This window comes from Pipistrellus kuhlii, unplaced genomic scaffold, assembly GCF_014108245.1.
Source record: "Pipistrellus kuhlii isolate mPipKuh1 unplaced genomic scaffold, mPipKuh1.p scaffold_m20_p_3, whole genome shotgun sequence".
NCBI classification, from domain to species: Eukaryota; Metazoa; Chordata; class Mammalia; order Chiroptera; family Vespertilionidae; genus Pipistrellus; species Pipistrellus kuhlii.
This window is the reverse complement of record NW_023425529.1, coordinates 32,667,464-32,685,237: the sequence shown is the minus strand read 5'-3', so window position 1 is coordinate 32,685,237 and position 17,774 is coordinate 32,667,464. Positions and strand designations below refer to the sequence as shown.

Genomic DNA, 17,774 nt, shown 5'->3' with positions numbered 1-17,774 from the left:
GTAGCACTTACTCAGCATAAAATATTACCATCGTGTTAGAGAAATTATTTGAAGAATTAAAATGTAAGGATTTCCTGAGATTTAGTCTAGGTCAATGTTACAGTGAGAATACTGTTAAATGGGTAGTAATCATAAGATATAGAGATATAAGCACAGACACATTAGTAAACAAAGCACCTCACACACATAGAACACAGCATCACACACTACATAAGACTAAACAAAATGCCTCCCAACATACAAGTTGTGTATGTAATGTATTATATGTATGGATTTAATATATTTATATGTGTGTAAATGTGCATATATATATATATATACACATATACAATGAGTGGCCAGATTATTATGATCTCTGAACGCATAATAATCTGACCACTTAGTGTGTGTGTGTGTGTGTGTGTGTGTTAGAGGCCCAGTGCATGAATTCGTACATGGGTGGGGTCCGGCCAGCCTGGCCAGGGGGAGGGGACATGAGCAGTTGGCCAGCCTGCCTGTTGGTCAAACTCCTAGTCAAGGGGACAATCTGCATATTAGCCTTTTATTATATAGGATATACACTGAGTGGCCAGATTATTATGTCTTCAGAGATCATAATAATCTGGCCACTCAGTGTGTGTGTGTATACACACACATCTATAAAAATAAAAGCGTAATATGCTAATTTGACCAGACGACCTTCCGGACAAAGCTGGGGCTGCAGCCGTGGGATCGAGGCAGCTGCCACAGCTGTGAGGGAGGGATTGGGACAGCCACTGTGGCTGTGAAGGCCTACTCTTGCACAAATTCATGCATGGGTGGGGTCCGGCTAGCCTGGTCCCAATTGGTGGATCAGAGACTGGCTTGTCAGGAGGAGAAGATGGTGGGAGGTTGGCTGGCCAGCCCACCACAACCAATCAGGGCCAGGCAGGCTGGGGGAAGGGGTCGTGCCAATTGGTTGGCAGGCCCCACCCCCAACTGGTGTGTTGTGGGGTGGTCAGGGGCGGGGCAGTCTGGGGGGAGGGGCCATGGGAGGTTGGCCAGCTGGCCCCACTCCCTGATCGGGCCAGTTTGCTGGCCACAATGGGTGTCATAGCAACTGGTGGTTCTGGTCATTACGGTGTTCCAGTTGCTGGATTTTTATATATAGATACATATACATACACACACAAACATATATACCGGTATATATACATATACATATTATACACACACACACACACATACACATATATAACACAATTTTGCAGATTTTTCCCTGTTGGGACAAGAGAATTCAAATACAAGTAATTTTCAAATTATTTACTAAGAGTATAAAAGCAGCTTTGACTGCTTCTAGGACTGTCATACAAAACTCTTTGGTTGCTCTAAATACCCGTGTCTGAAATACATAGGTTCCCTGCTTGTGGTAATATCAAAACAAGATTAGGATTGTCATCCCTGCACTATTTTAAAATGTAAACCTGCAACTTGACAAAGAATTTACAGCTCTCTAGAAGAGAACAGTAAGTATCTGGAGCCCAGAACACCAAAAACATATTGATATTTTAGGGCAAATAATTTAGGTCTTGGGTGCCAAATAACTCAAAATGCTGCCATCCAGAGCCAACAGAACCCTGCTGTGCTTCCCTTCACTAGCGTTAAGCATGTCCTTAGATTTCAGCAATAGGAGAGCTGGGAACCTGAGCCCCAGCTGAAGCTGCCCTCGACTATATCCCTTTGTCAATTCGTCCCAAAGTTGAGGACTGAGCAGAGAAGATGGCACTGCGTCCTCCCTGGCAAACACAGGACAAAAGCAGGCACTTCACACTCGGAGAGACATGCTGTCCCACCATTGGAAGAATGCTGTTTGCCTGCTGCCTGGACCGCAGTGTATCTTAGCGATGCAAACAAATACCCTTGGAGGAGCCATCGCTTTTAGGTGCAATTTGATCGCAGAAAGACCTGCGTGTGCTGTTGTCCCTGTACCAATGTCTGATGATCCTCTCCCGTCACAGACTGACAGGCGCTGCTATTTTACTTCCATCCACTGGGGCAAACCTCAGGAGAATAGTTATCTCTCAGTGGGCGGCAACAGCAGGGCTATTTCAAGACCTCACGCCATTTGAAAGGTATTATTTGTCCACACAGACACATAAATTGCCATGGAGTATCTTTTCTGAAGTATGCGCTGGTCTGTAGGAGTCCTAGATCATTCTAATTGGGCTGAACATCTAGCCAGACAGCGAAGTGAAGTACTCTCTCAAGTTTAACATCATAATAAAGATGGAAAACATTTTCAAAAATGTTAAGGCATTGATATAAAATCCATTTAATATAAGCAAATATATCTTCATATCCTAAAAAATATTGCTCCCAATGGTTTCTTTTATTTTAATGCAGTTGAAATGGTAAAATAAAGCACATTCCTTTTTATCTCTCCAGGATGTTGAACTGCAAACAAATGCACAAACAGGGAGATGGACTGTTCTTAGGGTATTCTATAACAACAGTGGCAATCTCCTTGCATTTTACAAGGACTTCTTTTTCTCTGTAGAGTTTCATTTATTTACTTATTTACTTATTTTTAGTAAACATGTAGTAAAGAATGTATTTTTAGATGTTCTCAGTGGGGAAAGGGGCTGTTTTTCTCTCTTTGCAAATCCTAAAACAATGAGTTCTTGAACTAGATACTACAATAAAAATAAAAAAAATTTAGCTGAAATTCAGCTCAGCCAACTAAAGGTTGAATTTTAATCTCCATAGCTGGACAGCTGAAATTCTCCTTTTTTGCATATCAATTAGATTTAGTCGCTCATTGTTCTACCTTATGGTGCTTCCATTCACAGATGGCAACTCCAGGGATGGACGCGTTTCAGTAACAGTTTGGAATGCCCCTGGGTAATCAGGAGTGTAAATGATGGCTGCACGCCTTTGAAATAACGCACTCCAACTGTGAGTGGCTGATGAGTACAGCTGTGGGCAAAGTCCACCCTTGCTTTTAGGGCCCTGTCTGCACTGCAGATTAAAGAAACGTTAAAATATGTTGATGGAAAAGTAATAATAAATGTCTCTCAAGATACTGAATTGTAAGAAAAAACACAGCTCATTTTTTAAAATTGCATTTCAAGTAAGGACAGCAAAAAGGTTAAGCTGGCAGATGCTCATCTTTCTGCCTAATTGCAGAAACGATATGGGGTAAACTGCTTGAATTAGCGGAAAACCTAAAATGGGATCATTTTAATGGGATACAGGATAGAGCAGGAGGAGGTTTATCCACAATCCATCAGTACAGGCATTACCGTATTTTTCGGACCATAAGATGCACTTTTTTCCCCCCAGAAGTGGGGGGGAAAAGTCCCTGCGTCTTATGGTCCAAATATAGCCTACACATATACTGTTAAAAAAAAGTTTTTTTACTTGCCCGGCTCTGTGTGGTCTCTGTGTGCTTGCCCGGCTCTAAAATGGTTCTAAATGCTGCTGTTTACAGGGTTGATTACATGTGTTTATGACTGTGATGTTGGGTTTTAATGCACATAAAATATTTTAGGACACTATTTGTTTCAGAATCTTTTTTTCTTCATTTCCCTTCTCTAAAAACTGGTGCGTCTTATGGTCCGGAGCGTCTTATGGTCCGAAAAATACGGTATTTACTGTGTGGTTAATCTGATTTAGAGTACCTGGCTATGCTAGACTGTGGTCAGATAACCAAAAGCTTTCCTACTCTTAAGAAACTGAAACTCTTCTTTGATAGAAAAGATTTTGTGTATCCAAGACAGTTCATAATCAAGTATTAAGTTATAAGCTATACAGATGATGATAAGACTAGGGGTATGGGGGCAAGAAGGAATAACATAAGCCAGATCCATTGGAGAAGCTTGGAGGGAAAGGTTAAAGAGTTAAGGAAGACCTACTTTAATGAGACCAGTAAAGTCATAGAATGTACATGTGGCAGACAAAGGAAACACTAGCTGCTCAGAGTTCAGGAGTCACACAAAGGGACAGAGAGTGCTGAATGCCAGACTAAGGAGCTTGACCTTAAACAGGTGTATGTGGAGGCTGCTGAAAAAGGAAGGTTTTAAGAGGTTTTTAAGCCCTAGCCAGTGTAGGTCAGTGGTTGAGCATCAATCAATCCATGAGCCAAAAGGTCATGGTTTGATTCCCAGTTAGGGCACATGCCAGTAGGAGGCAGCCAATCAATGATTCTCTCATCATTGATGTTTCTATCTTCCTCTCCCATCCTCTCTGAAATCAGTAAAAATATATTTTAAAGAAGAAGTGGATATGTGAGAGATCAGAGCTGAAAACACATTCTGAACCAAAGCACTGGAAAGACTTAGTAAAATGAGTGAAAAAGAAGAGCAGGGAGGTTAAGGACTGAGCCTGACCCCCTATTCACAGGGTGGGAAGATAAATCACATTTGGGGAACTTTGGAGGAAAATATTTAGGAGGAGAATGAAGAAAACAGAGTCACTGAGGCCCAAAGAAGGAGGAAGTAGTTTTAAAATGTGAGGTACAGCCAAAACCGGTTTGGCTCAATGGATAGAGCGTCGGCTTGGGGACTGAAGGGACCCGGGTTCGATTCCAGTCAAGGGCATGTACCTTGGTTGCGGGCATATCCCCAGTGGGGGGTGTGCAAGAGGCAGCTGATCGATGACTCTCTCTCATCGATGTTTCTAACTCTCTATCTCTCTCCCTTCCTCTCTGTACAAAATCAATAAAATATATTTTAAAAATAAATAAATAAATAAAATGTGAGGTACAGAATATTCAACAGGGGGGTGGGGGGGAGATAGACTTTGTTTAAAATAAGGTCCATAATGAACTTGGACAAGCCCATCAACAAACTGCAGAGTTAGGCGAGTCTTGAGTCTACCCTCTGATTTCAAGCGCAGAAATCTGGTAAACCTGAGCTGATTTATGGGTGTTTTCATTCCTTCTGTTAGGTGGGCCTAGCTGACTCACGTAGTAAGAGCAGCTTTACTAAGGAAGCTTCAGGAATGTAACCTGAACAGCCCTCAGATCCAGGTGTCAGGTAAGCAATCACATCTAACCAGATGTGGCTGTGCATTTCTTTGACTATATTATTATTATAGGAAGAAGGTTTTGATTTCTTCAAAAGAAAAAAATAAAAGGTTGTAACATATACTTCCAAAAGGAACTCCTCAAATAGGAGAACTTATTCTCATGTTGCTCATGTGTCTGTTTCCTCAGGGCTGGGCCCCAGCAGCCATGTTTATACACACAAATCTGTCTCCCTGGTTATAGCAGAACGGACCAGCTGTGAACACCTGATCCCAGGCGGATCAATCAATTTCTCTCTCCCTGGCAGCTGCACTTGGATGTAAAAATACTAGTCTCGGCTGGCTGCTTAAACTGAAGATGTAACCTCAGAAACGGCGGAGCGTCCTCCTCCACCATGGCCATAGGAAAGGACAAAGAGGCAAACCGAAGGCAGGAAAGAAAGACGCAGATGTGCAGGCAGAGGCAGGGAAGCCCGCCAACCTCAGAGTCTACTTAGGTGCTCGTCACCCTGTGACTCAGAGTGCTGTGACGCAGTTGCTCTCGGCATCTGCTCCTCTTCCCTCTGCTGCTTCTGATGCTCCCGTTCCTATCTCCTTGTCTCTCACAAGCTCCCGAGGGAGATCTGATCCAGTTTGGTTAGTCACCACCTGATAGGAAGGAACCATAATGTATAGCTGTAAGCCTAAGGATGCCTGAGAACATGACCTTCAATTCATCCAGTCTTGCAATGACTACTGTGCAACTTATGCTTGGGTTGGCATGTACATGTCTCCAAATTAATAAGAGTGACAAATGTGCCCAGCCTGCATGGCTCAGTGGTTGAACATCAACCTATGAACTAGGAGGTCATGGTTAAATTCCAGGTCAGGGTATATGCCTGGGTTGCAGGATCAATCCCCAATGTGGGGCATGCAGGAGGCAGTCAATGATTCTCTCTCATCATTGATGTTTCTCTCTCTCCCTCTCTCTTCCTCTCCAGTCTACAAGTAATTAGTGAGCTGCAGCTGGTGAGCAGGAAGGCATGCAGCCAGCAGCTCCAGAACAGTCAGAAGGGCTGTCATGGCACAAAGATCACCTAAGAAGAAGATGCCCACCGGTGGCAGCTGCACTCCTGTAGCATAGGCTCTTGAGGAGCTAGACTTCTTACCTCTGTTTTGGAACATGCTACACTGTCACCTGCTCTGTGCAGAAATTTCCCGTCATGTAAATCTTTAAAAACATAAAGGAAACCTTATATCTTTAAGCAAAATATGTCTGCTATCATCTTTCCAACAATGCCACCACCATCTGTTTCAGTGCCTACACATCAAACAATGGATTCTATATTTTTGGAGCATTTGCTGAAGTACAGACTTACCAGAGTTGCTGAGAAGCTTGATACAGTTTGTATTAAGATTACAAGGAAGGGCCATCATGAAAAGTGACATGGAAATGCTCAAATAGAAGAGTCAGTGAATTTACCATGAGTCTTGTCTGCCTCTTTACCTATGGAAAAAGGTTTTTTCTTAGATTACTCTCTCTAAACAGTCTGCATATTCTTATCTATTTCTTAAGATACTGGAATAGTTCTACCCTATTCTAGTGGGATATCAGAGTAGCGCGCGCGCACACACACACACACACACACACACACACACACACACGCTTAGCACTGTTGTGGACCAACCCAATGCCCCCAAGTCAGGCTGTGCAGACCTGCACTGCAGAACGCCAGGTGTGTTTTCCATCACTACTCACCAAAGCTGTACAACACAACAGCCCTGAAAAGGACCGGTCTATAGCATGGAAACACCAGGAACTTGAGTTCAGAGAGGTTAACAAGCAAAGAATTCGTACAGCTAACGAGAAGCATCTCACCTTTTCAGATCATCATTCTCTCTGCTCAGCCCCTTCACCCAGTTCTTCTAATCCTATACTCATCCGCATGCTTCTCCCAAGATCTTCCCCTTTGTACAGAGCAGACCCAGGCTAAATTCTCCAGGTCAAGAAAAAAGAAAATATGTGCTTTTTATCTTATTTCTCTAGATATACCATCAGATAGTCAAAAATGATCCACCAGACTACCAGAGAATCCCAAACTGGACACTTGTTCTTCTTAGGATCACATGACCAGAATTATCCCAAGTCTGGCCGGATCAATGTTTTGCATTTACTCTCATTTTGCATCTATTAAACTATGACACTAGTTTGTTTTTTTCTTGGTTCACCTAAAACATTTAAAGCCCTAATCTTATTGTTCTACATTTCAGGGTATTTTCTGACAATGCTTCTTTGACAAAGCATATAAATTTAGCAATATGAAATGATTTCATAAAAAAAATCATTTCTCCTCTAAAACATATAGAAACATATAAAGGTAGATTGTGTTATTAGATTGTGTGGCCTATGTAACTTACTAAAAAGTTACATGCAGTAAGATATATATAACACACATGAATAGATAGTTGTATAAATGTTATCATTCATAAGAGACCAGCCCATCACTAGGGAGAAAATCTTTATCGATGACCAAGCTTTATCAATGACTCCGATATTATCCATGATCTGCATTTAACACATGTGTAGGAGCATCATGGCTCCTTACGCAGACGATCAGGCTACAGAGAAATGGCCTGGCCCATGGAGTTGAACACAAGGAGCCACCATCCAATCTGGGACAATCGTGACATGCTTACAAATGACCACTCATTAACTTCACATTAGAAAATATGTTTCGCATCTTTACAGTTACAGAATTAAATCTAACTACGTTAAATTTTATCGTTGTTAGAAAAGTAACAGTAACCTGTAAAAGTTCCCAGAAGGCCTTACGGTGACACGGAGTTCACCAGGAAAGCGCCACCTGCCTGTCTACCTGGAGACCTTAACAGGGAGCATAACTTGGTGAACTTGACATGGTTCAGGTTAGAGCCATGGACCAGGAAAGTTCATCCCATTCCAGACTCATTCAGGCCCCCAGATGCCCTCACACGTGAATGGAGAGCCCACAGGAAGGAGAACACTGCACAAAACCAGAACAGACATTTATTTTTTAATACATTTTTATTTATTTCAGAGAGAAAGAAACAGAAACATCAATGATGAGAGAGAATCATTCATTGATCAGCTGCCTCCTGCACGCCCCACACCAGGCATGTACCCTGACTGGGAATCAAACCACGGCCTCCTGGTTCATAGGTGGTAGCTCAACCACTGATCCACGCCGGCTGGGCTACACATTTATTTATAATAGAAATTATATAACTGCCAGGAGGTCAGAGAGGGACAGCAGAAGGAGAATCACATTCTCCACTCAGAGGCAAGCTCTCCGGCACCCAGCTCGCCAGGCGCCAGGTGGGGAAGCACGGAAACAGATGACCATGAGCTCTGCCGGATCCGAAGGTAGGTAACTGCATCAGGCCCTGAAAACCCAGCACGTCAGCACAGCCCGTCCGGGAACTGGTCACTGAGGCGCCAGGCCTGGTGCCCCGCCCCGGCTCAGTGCCCGTGGCCAACCTCTGCTTCTCAGGTCCTCTTTGTTCTCTGCTCCCTTCTTAAACCTCCCTACCTCGGACTGCGGCAGTTGTGATACAGATATTAATGTCTCTCCTTAAGACTGCTGACAAAGCTTGCTGACCTGGAGCCACTCTGTCTCTGAGATTTTCCCTTCTCTGCTCTGGCCCCTTGTTTATTTTATTCCTTATTTCCAAATTCGCAGCAGGCACTTGGCTGTCACACCCATGCACTGACTGCCCCCATTCGCTACATTATGGTGTACTTGTTCATGTTTCTAGAAGTCTTGAAAAACGCTTTTTTAAAAACTGTCACCATAGAGACAATGTAAAGGGAGTAACCTTGAAGTACACATGTAAAAAAAAAAAAAAAAAGAGGAAGAAATTGGATGAGCAGTGAGGTGGAAAATGAATTGCATAGCTTTGGTCACAAATCATTTATCCTTAAATAATAAAGAAATTGTTCTTGATAAATCTTAACTATCAAGAAGTAAGTAGTTTAGCTGTCTGATAATCAAATATCCAAAGGGGGCCCAGGACAATAAACCCCACCCACCCTCCTGCCCCTTTAGTGAGGGGAGCGCTGTGGGTTTCAGAATTCAGACTCTGTTCGTGTATCCACGAACCTCCCAACCCAGCTGCTGGCCAGTGCTGCTTTCTTGGTCTCTCGTTCTCCAGGTGCTCGCTTCCCTGAGCCCCGTTCTGGGTTCTGGTCCTCCTCCCAGCTCCCACCTCCTCTCTCACTTTCCCCTTCCTCCTGCTCTGCCCGAAGGGCTGTGCTTCCAGGGCTCCACCCCAAGTCTTCCCCATCTTCCTCTGCTTCATCTCATTCCACTCCCCCGAATTCACGAACGACTTATGTTCTTAATATAAAATTTCCTGGGTATCAATTGGTCAGGAAGGTATGAGACAAGCAGAGAGCTCTAATCAAGATCCTTGAACTAGGAAAGACAAAGAAAAAAAAGAAAAGAAAGAAGGAAGGAAGGGAGGGAGGGAGGGAGGGAGGGAGGGAGGGAGGGAGGGAGGGAGGGAGGGAGGGAAAAAAAGAACCAAGAGAAAGGAATTTCTTTGGAAGCATTCCACCCAAACACTCACTTGAAGGAGAAGCTGGCTCCTTATTCTCTACACCCAAGCTGACGACTCAGACTGGGTAGAGGTAAATATTGTATAAATAATTTATGAAGGAGGATGAGTGTTTGTGTCTATGAACAAACTTTCATGATATATACACACAGAGAAAATAGAAACCAGCTGTCTTCTGGAACTTTGTTCTACAGTAAGCCTTTCTCCCTAACACCTGCATTTATAGAAATAATATTCACTCCCAGCCTTAAAACAATCAAAAAAAACCCTCTCCCTAACTCTATCAACTTGGTCCTCTAAAAGCCAACCTAAAAACTTTTTCCTGGCTCTGTGTTCCCAATACATCCTGTAAATTATCATGTATTATAATAATAAATTATGTTAGTATCTCCATCCTTCTTCCCTTTTTTTTTTTTTTTAATTGATTTCTGAGAGAGGAAGGGGGAGAGAGAGAAACATCAATGATGGTGAGAATAATTGATTGGCTGTCTCCTGCACACACCCTACTAGGGACTGAGTCCACAAACTGGGCATGTGCCCTGATGGAGAATGAGCCATGACCTCCTGTTTCATGGATTGATGCTCAACCAGTGAGCCACATTGGCCGGGCCCTCCTTCCCTCTTTTAAGACCAAGAGCTGCTTAAAGCTGTTTGGGATCTCCTGTAGTGGGCTTACCGCAGTTCCTGGTAATTTAACTGGCACTCAATAAATTATAGTCAAAAGAAAGAAGAATGGGATTTGGAACTATAACCATAGGATTTTAATAGCAAAGATGAAACCTTTCATCCCTCCTATTTGGCCCCTTTCCATGGCCTTTTCCTCTACCATTTTTTGTTATATCTATGCCAGAGAGCCTTCTTCATGATTTCAATGATGTGTGGCTGTGGGCACCGAAAGGATGTACTTGTCATTGGTGCTCCTTTACTTCCTCATTCCCGTCTTATTCACTCAGCCCCTTAGCAGAAGCAAAGACCTAACATGTAGGAATCCAACACAAGGTGCTAAAAGATGCAGAGATAATGTGTGCATAGTGGTACTGATTTAAAATACTGCTTTCAATAAAAGTCTCCCTCTATGTCTATGTAAACTACGCAACCATCAGGAGACACCCATCTCTTTTCCAAGATAAGGGAAATGGCACTTGTCCCACCCACACTGATGCCATGGGTATTTGTCCATTAAAGGAATTCAGTGGCCTCATATATGCATACAAGAGAAAGCTCTGAGCTCTGTGATGACTGCTAATACTATGTGGCCTTTCTTATAGGGGAGGGGAGGGAAAGAAAGTGATTCAGAGCAGGATGGATTAATATTTGAATCAATCTTTATGAAGGAAACAAGAACTTAACTTGCTATTGTTGGGTGTGCAAAAAAATTTTTTTTGCCTCCCACTCCTATGTCCTTCTAGCTGGGCTCATCACCTAATTCATATGAGACAGATTAACAGGAGAAAGTGTCCAAAGTGTGTTTAATATATGTACATTCAGCAGTCCATAGAATATGAGACCCAAAGAGGCATTGGGCAGTTAAGACTTATATGCCACTTTGGATATAAGAGAAGGGGGCAGGGGTCTGGGATTTTGAAGGGGAAGTAGGCAATTCACAGGTAGAAGAAATGGTGAGCACATGGCAAACAGATTGCTGCTGGGCGACCCAGAAACAGTGCAACACAGGTGGAAATCCATAAGAATGAATTTTTGCAAGGATCTGTCCAGTCTATCACACTTAATTCAAAATGGGTAGACCATCATGTAAAAGTAGGTGTGGAGACTTCTGTGTTTTTCATTATAATTTTTCCTCCCTATTAAAAGGAATCTACTATCTCCTCTTTTGTTCAGCAAAATGGAAAATATTGATGAGATTTATACCTTTTTTCTTAAAACTAGACTATGATTTAGCTCCTACATTCAACCAACATTTGTTGATCACCTACCATGTGGTAGGCCCTGGGGAGAGACAAAAACAAGACAAGGATCACTGCCTCCTGAAGCTTACAAAGAACGGAGAATAAAAAAGGCAAGAAAACCAGTATTACAGCATACTGTGGTAGGTGCCATTCAAAAATCTGTCCAACGGAGGGACCTCTACATCAAATTTCTCACTGAGCATTAGAAATAAAGGATTTTGTTCTGAGATGTCTTTTCATACATTTTTAGCTTAACAAAAACACATCAACTGGATCAAAAGCAGATTATCAGGACAAAAAAATAAACCAGAAGCATAAATTCTGAATAAGCTATACATGAGACCATCAGATCTTTGAATAATTCCATTTTCTTAATTTTAAGTTGGTATCATATAAGACAGGAGTATAAAATCACACAGTGTCTGTTGGAATTGTGAATCCCCACTTTGGAAAGGGCAGATGGAGCGCCTTATGTTCACAGAAAGAGAGCCAAGGGCTCAGAGAAGGTAACGGCTCGGCTAAAGGGAAAGAAACAAACCAGAGAACCGTGGTTCTGAACTTTTATCCCCTCAAAGGGTACAGAAGACTCTGAACTTGAGAGATTTTTAAGAATTTAGAAAGTAATTAGTATAAATGTCTCTCCCGTGTTTTCCTTTCTGAGTCAAGGACACATGAACATGCTTAGGAAGATTTCAATTATACGGAAAAGTTTTGAGTTCCCAATCATTGAATTTATGTCAACACATTTCTTCTGGTATATACCATGCTGTTATCATTATGTCTTCTTTCTATTTCCTCAAATGTCAAAGCTACACACACTTAAGTATTCAATCCTATAAGAATGAGAATATATATGCAAAATTTTATTCATCAAAAAAACCCAAAACTAAACCCCAACAATTTAGTTATGTTTGTAGATCCAGCTCTTATAAACATTTAACCACATAAATAAACTGCTTAGAAAATAAAGATATTCTCTAACTCTGGCACTTCTTTCAATGGAGGTGTTAACATGAAGTTTGATAAGGCCACACACACCAAAAACAATTTGTCAGAAGAGGAATTTTAAGTGATTAAATAACATGAAAAATTTTTTCAACCTTATTAATAATTTTAAAATTCTGAATGGCCTGGCATGCCATGTTTTACTTATTTAACAAGTAATGATTTTTGGAAAACAGATTTTCATTTTCTCTGTGTACAGTTCAGTAACACCTGTGAGCACAATTAAATTCCAGCACTTTTCATAATTTACATTTCCAGTATGTTTGTTCCTATTGATAAACCCTTGGAGCAATAACAGAATTCCAAAGCTCCAGCCAGAAATGAAAGTCGCAGAATGCTGCTTGGGAAACAAGGAGGACTATTTTTACTTGGTTTACTAGACATTTCATTGTGAAACTGCATCTCATCAATGGAATATTATTGCTACCCTTAAATTAAATATCCAAGCTTTATATTATCATCCTGGGCCTGCTTTGTACTCAGCCGCATAGTCAGAATTGAGTGCTTATGAATGAAGTTATACATTTTGTGTTTTTTTAATCCTCACCCAAGGAAGGAGGATCTTTTTTCACTAATTTTCTAGAGAGATGGAAGGGAGGAGGGAGAGAGGGAGTAATAGGGGGTTGAGAGTGGGAGAAACAGCAATGTGACAGACATGTCGATTGGTTGCCTACTGCACTTGCCCAACAGGGGGCAGGGATGGGACTTGAAACCCAGGTATGTGCCCTTAACCAGGAATCAAACTCACTGAGGCACACTCAATGCTCTAGCCACTTAACCACATGGGCCAGTCCTGAAGTTACATGTTTTCATAAAAATATGAAAGCATCATGCCATAACATACCTGTATCACCCCATCTTAGCTCTTTCCTTGAGTTCTAGTCTTTCTCACTGAATTCTTCAATTAAAATAGAATAAAGACAGAATGCCTAGCAAAAGCAGAGGCAATGATAAAGGAATAATGGAACAATAAATACCATTCTCTGTAAGTAATATTATCCTATCTATTATAATAAAGAGGGAATATGCAAATTGACCATCATGCCATCACAAAGATGGCTGCAGCCACAGTGGAGGCCGAGTTCCCATAACGAGCCTTAACAAGCAGTCAGCAGGGACCTGAGGCTGCATGGAAACATGAGGCTGTGCCCCCTGCCCAGTGGGGCTTGAGAGGGGACCTCAGGCCATCCCCTGCCCTGGCTGTGGGCAGGGGGACCTGAGGCCTCTGCACTGCCCCCCCACCCAGTGGAGCTTGATGGATGGAATCTCAGACCATGCCTCCCACCTGGCAGGGCTTCACAGGGGAACTCAAGGTGCACCCCCCACCCCGTCCAGGAGGGCCTGACGGGGGATCTCAGGCCAAGTCTCTATAAGTATTATTATCCTATCTAATAAAAAGGAAATATGCAAATTGGCCATCACGCCATCACAAAGATGGCTGTCACAAAGACCTCAGGCTGCACACACAACACACACACACACACACACCCAGGAGGGCTTGACGGGGGACCTCAGGCCACACCCGCCATCCCGGTGCCCGGCCAGGGGACCTCAGACTACACCCCTACCTGACATGGCTTGACAGGGGACCTGAGGCTGCACTCCCCACCCTGCAGGGCTTGACAAGGGTGGGGCCAGCCAGGTCTGGATCTTGCCCAATGGGGGTGGGGCTGGCTGGGTCTGAGTCTTTGCGTGATTTTGAGGTGCCGTGGGTTGACAGGGACTTGCCTCTGGGTCCCGCGGTGTGCCCCAGACTGACAGGAGAAAGATTTTCATATACACTTTATTAATTTTCCTTCATCTCTGACACTTCTATCATAGAGAAAGGGCAAATAGCAATATTAAAATATTTCCTCTAATCTCCTGTTAATGTGCACAAATTTCATGCACTGGGCCATTAGTAGAGAATAATAATGGTTGCAATGTAGCAGGGGAGGAGGTAGAGAATATACCACTGTCTCTGGATTCTTGAATTCGAAGGATGTGTGAGAAAATGAGTAATATCTTCTACAAATTGCTGCAGAGGAAGACAAGCAAACCAAGTCCAGGAGATGGAAAGAATATTCTGAGAAGAGATTAAGAAGGGTTACAGAGCCGAAACCGGTTTGGCTCAGTGGACAGAGCGTTGGTCTGAAGATTGAAAGGTCCCGGGTTCGATTCTAGTCAAGAGCATGTACATTGGTTGTGGGCACATCTCCAGTGGGGTGTGCAGGAGGCAGCTGGCCGATGTATCTCTCTCATCGATGTTTCTAGCTCTCTATTCCTCTCCCTTCCTCTCTGTGAAAAATCAATAAAAATATATTAAATAAAAAAGAAGAAGAAGAAGAAGAAGAAGAAGAAGAAGAAGAAGAAGAAGAAGAAGGAGGGTTACAGAGAAGTAGAATGAGTAGGAGAGTAAGAGAAGGGATGAGCAAAGAGATCTTTGATTGAAGTAAAGAACACGAGTCTTTATGAAATTAAGAATAAATAAAAAAGATGAATAAAGGATATTCAAGTCTAACTCTAACAGTCTCATTTATCCCTTTTCTTTCAGTAGAATACATTGAGATATTTATAAAGATGTTTTATTCTTGACTTTTAAGCATTTTAAAAACATTACAGCCCTGGCCGGTGTTGCTCAATAGTTAGAATGTCATCCTATGCTCCAAACGGGCATGAGTTCAATTCCAGTCAGGGCAAGTGTAGAAGCAACAGATCAATCAGTGTGCGTGTGTGTCTCTCTCTCTTCCTTCCTCCTTCTTTCCCTCCTTTCCTCCCTCTCCTTACCTTTCCTTCTTCCCTCCCTCCCTCCCTTCTACTCTCTCTAAAAATCAATGAAAAAATTATCCTGGGGTGGGATTAGCAATGTAATATACATATTGCCAAAGTAAGAAGGCAGGCAGGGAACCAAGGAACTCATTGGGAGTATAATTACAAACATTTAGCATTGTTTTGAACGCGATAAAAAGAAATTCTTCCATTTAAAGTAGTTTTTTCATAATCTCAAGAAAGAATTCACCCACCATTTATTTTCAGGGAAATGTGCTGCTTCTTGGAAAAAGCCCAGAAGGCCCTGCTGTTAAATCAAGACCCGGGCAGGAAGAAAAATGACCCGCTCCACACGGACACGGCATGTGACACAAAGGCAGTGGTTCTCATCCCGCAGGGAGAGGCCCCTCCGACAGGGACTCCCACCGGCCGACTTAATTACTGCGCAGCGAGCAGAGCCACCACAAAGACGGGGCAGGACAGATGGCTCTGCTGCTTCTCCTGTGGTATGAGACCTTCTAGAAAAATCTGAAGATGGATACATGCCAACAAGTTTTTCACTACTAGATTAAAAAAAAAAAGAAGAAGAAACCAACCTACCATATGCTACTTTAAAAATAACTCTTAACTTGAAAGTCAATCAGCAAGTATTTACTGAGCTGTGACTACATACTAGGAGTATAAGGGATAGAAAAAGACCTAAAGCAGCTTGCCATCTTATTTAGAAACACGGACCAAGCCGATTCAATGTAAGGGCTTTTGATTTTTCACCAGGATGGACACAAAAGGAAAAAGTGCAGCAGATGCCGTAAAACTACTGCCTTGGAAACTGTCAGAAATGATTGGTCACAAACAATTTTTACAGAAACAGAGCGGGTCCGTGGTGTACTGAAACCTAATTCAGCAGCAAAAGTAAATGAATGCCGTTCAACAGTCACCATAGCAACCACAGAGGCTAGGCACCAGACAGGTCGTTAGCCCTTCCAATTAGGAAGTTGTAATACATTTGCTAAATAATAGCACGGTGTGAATTCTATTTTGTAAAAAGTTCTAAAGAACATGGAAATTGAACTACAAACTTACTAAAGAAAGGTCCAAACTATTAATGTCATGCTGTTTTGTGAAATTAATATACATGTAGCTTTCCTGCATGCAGCCAACTCTACCTTCCTGATCACTTTAAAGAATAGAAAATTAATCAAAATCACTAAATTCTTCAATCTCATGTGTGAATGTACAGTACTGCCACCTAAGGAATTTAGAGTTAATTTATAAATTCCATAGCAGTTATATAAACATACCAATAAGTATACACACATAGTCATGTTTAATACTCATAATAATTCTCTGAACTAAGAAATCACCGCTCACTTAAGTTAGAATGAATTTATGTAAAACACTTGACCCACAGCCAGCTCTATGAAAGTCCAAGTCATTACTCCTACCAGTACAGGAATATTATTGTTGTTTTGTTGTTTTGTTTTTAAATATATTTTATTGATTTTTTACAGAGAGGAGGAGAGAGAGATAGAGAGCCAGAAACGTCGATGAGAGAGAAACATCGACCAGCTGCCTTTTGCACACCCCCCACGGGGGATATGCCCCTGACCGGAATCGAACCCGGGACCTTTCAGTCCAAAGACCGACGCTCTACCACTGAGCCAAACCGGTTTTGGCTATTGTTGTTGATATTATTATTTTTATTACTTTAAAATCTAAGTTTTGAAATCACACTGCCTGTCTCAAATTTTAGTTTCATCACTAACTAGATAGATACTAATCTATCTGACTCAATATTCTCATCTATATGATGGAAGTAATAATAAAAACATCTAATTCAGCCGAAACCGGTTTGGCTCAGTGGTAGAGCGTCGGTCTGCGGACTGAAAGGTCCCGGGTTCAATTCCGGTCAAGGGCATGTACGTTGGCTGTGGGCACATCCCCAAGTAGGGGATGTGCAGGAGGCGGCTGGTTGATGTTTCTCTCTCATCGACATTTCTGGCTCTCTATCTCTCTCCCTTCCTCTCTGTAAAAAATCAATAAAAAATATATTTAAAAAAAAAAAAAAAAAAAAAAAAACATCTAATTCAAGGCTATTGGGGGGAAGGGAGGTGCAAGGTAAGATGTATTAACTCTTTGACACAATAACCACTATGTGGTAGGCAGCAAACACAATTGAGCCTAACAGGGCAAGAGAGTATCAGCGTCTAGATCAGAAGGCGACCCTCAAATGTCAACAAGGCAGTGACAGATGATGTCCATGAAGGCAGGGGACAGTAAGATGGTGCAGGTGAGATGGAATGGCGGGGCTGTGGCAAATTGGAGACTTGTGCCCCTTATGAAAGAAAAAGACTCACTCAGCTCCAGCCCTCTGCTGTCTGACAGCAACACAAGCCGAGCACTTTGTGAAATCTTCCAATTTCCTGAGAATGAACTGAAATCCAGATTATTTTATGACTCTACTTTTTTGTTTGTTTTTTAAGCAGCTCCCTACATCAAACGTTTCTATATCGCTGGGCTGGATTCTGCTCACGGGATACCAGTTTGCAAAGTCTG

The 17,774-nt window shown here is 42.3% G+C and overlaps 1 protein-coding gene across 8 annotated transcripts in view; it reads right to left on the bottom strand.

The window, feature by feature from the left end:
* The window catches only part of BICD1 (BICD cargo adaptor 1), a 189,557-nt gene that overhangs the window by 149,159 nt on the left and 22,624 nt on the right, over nt 1-17,774 (bottom strand). The window lies entirely within an intron of this gene.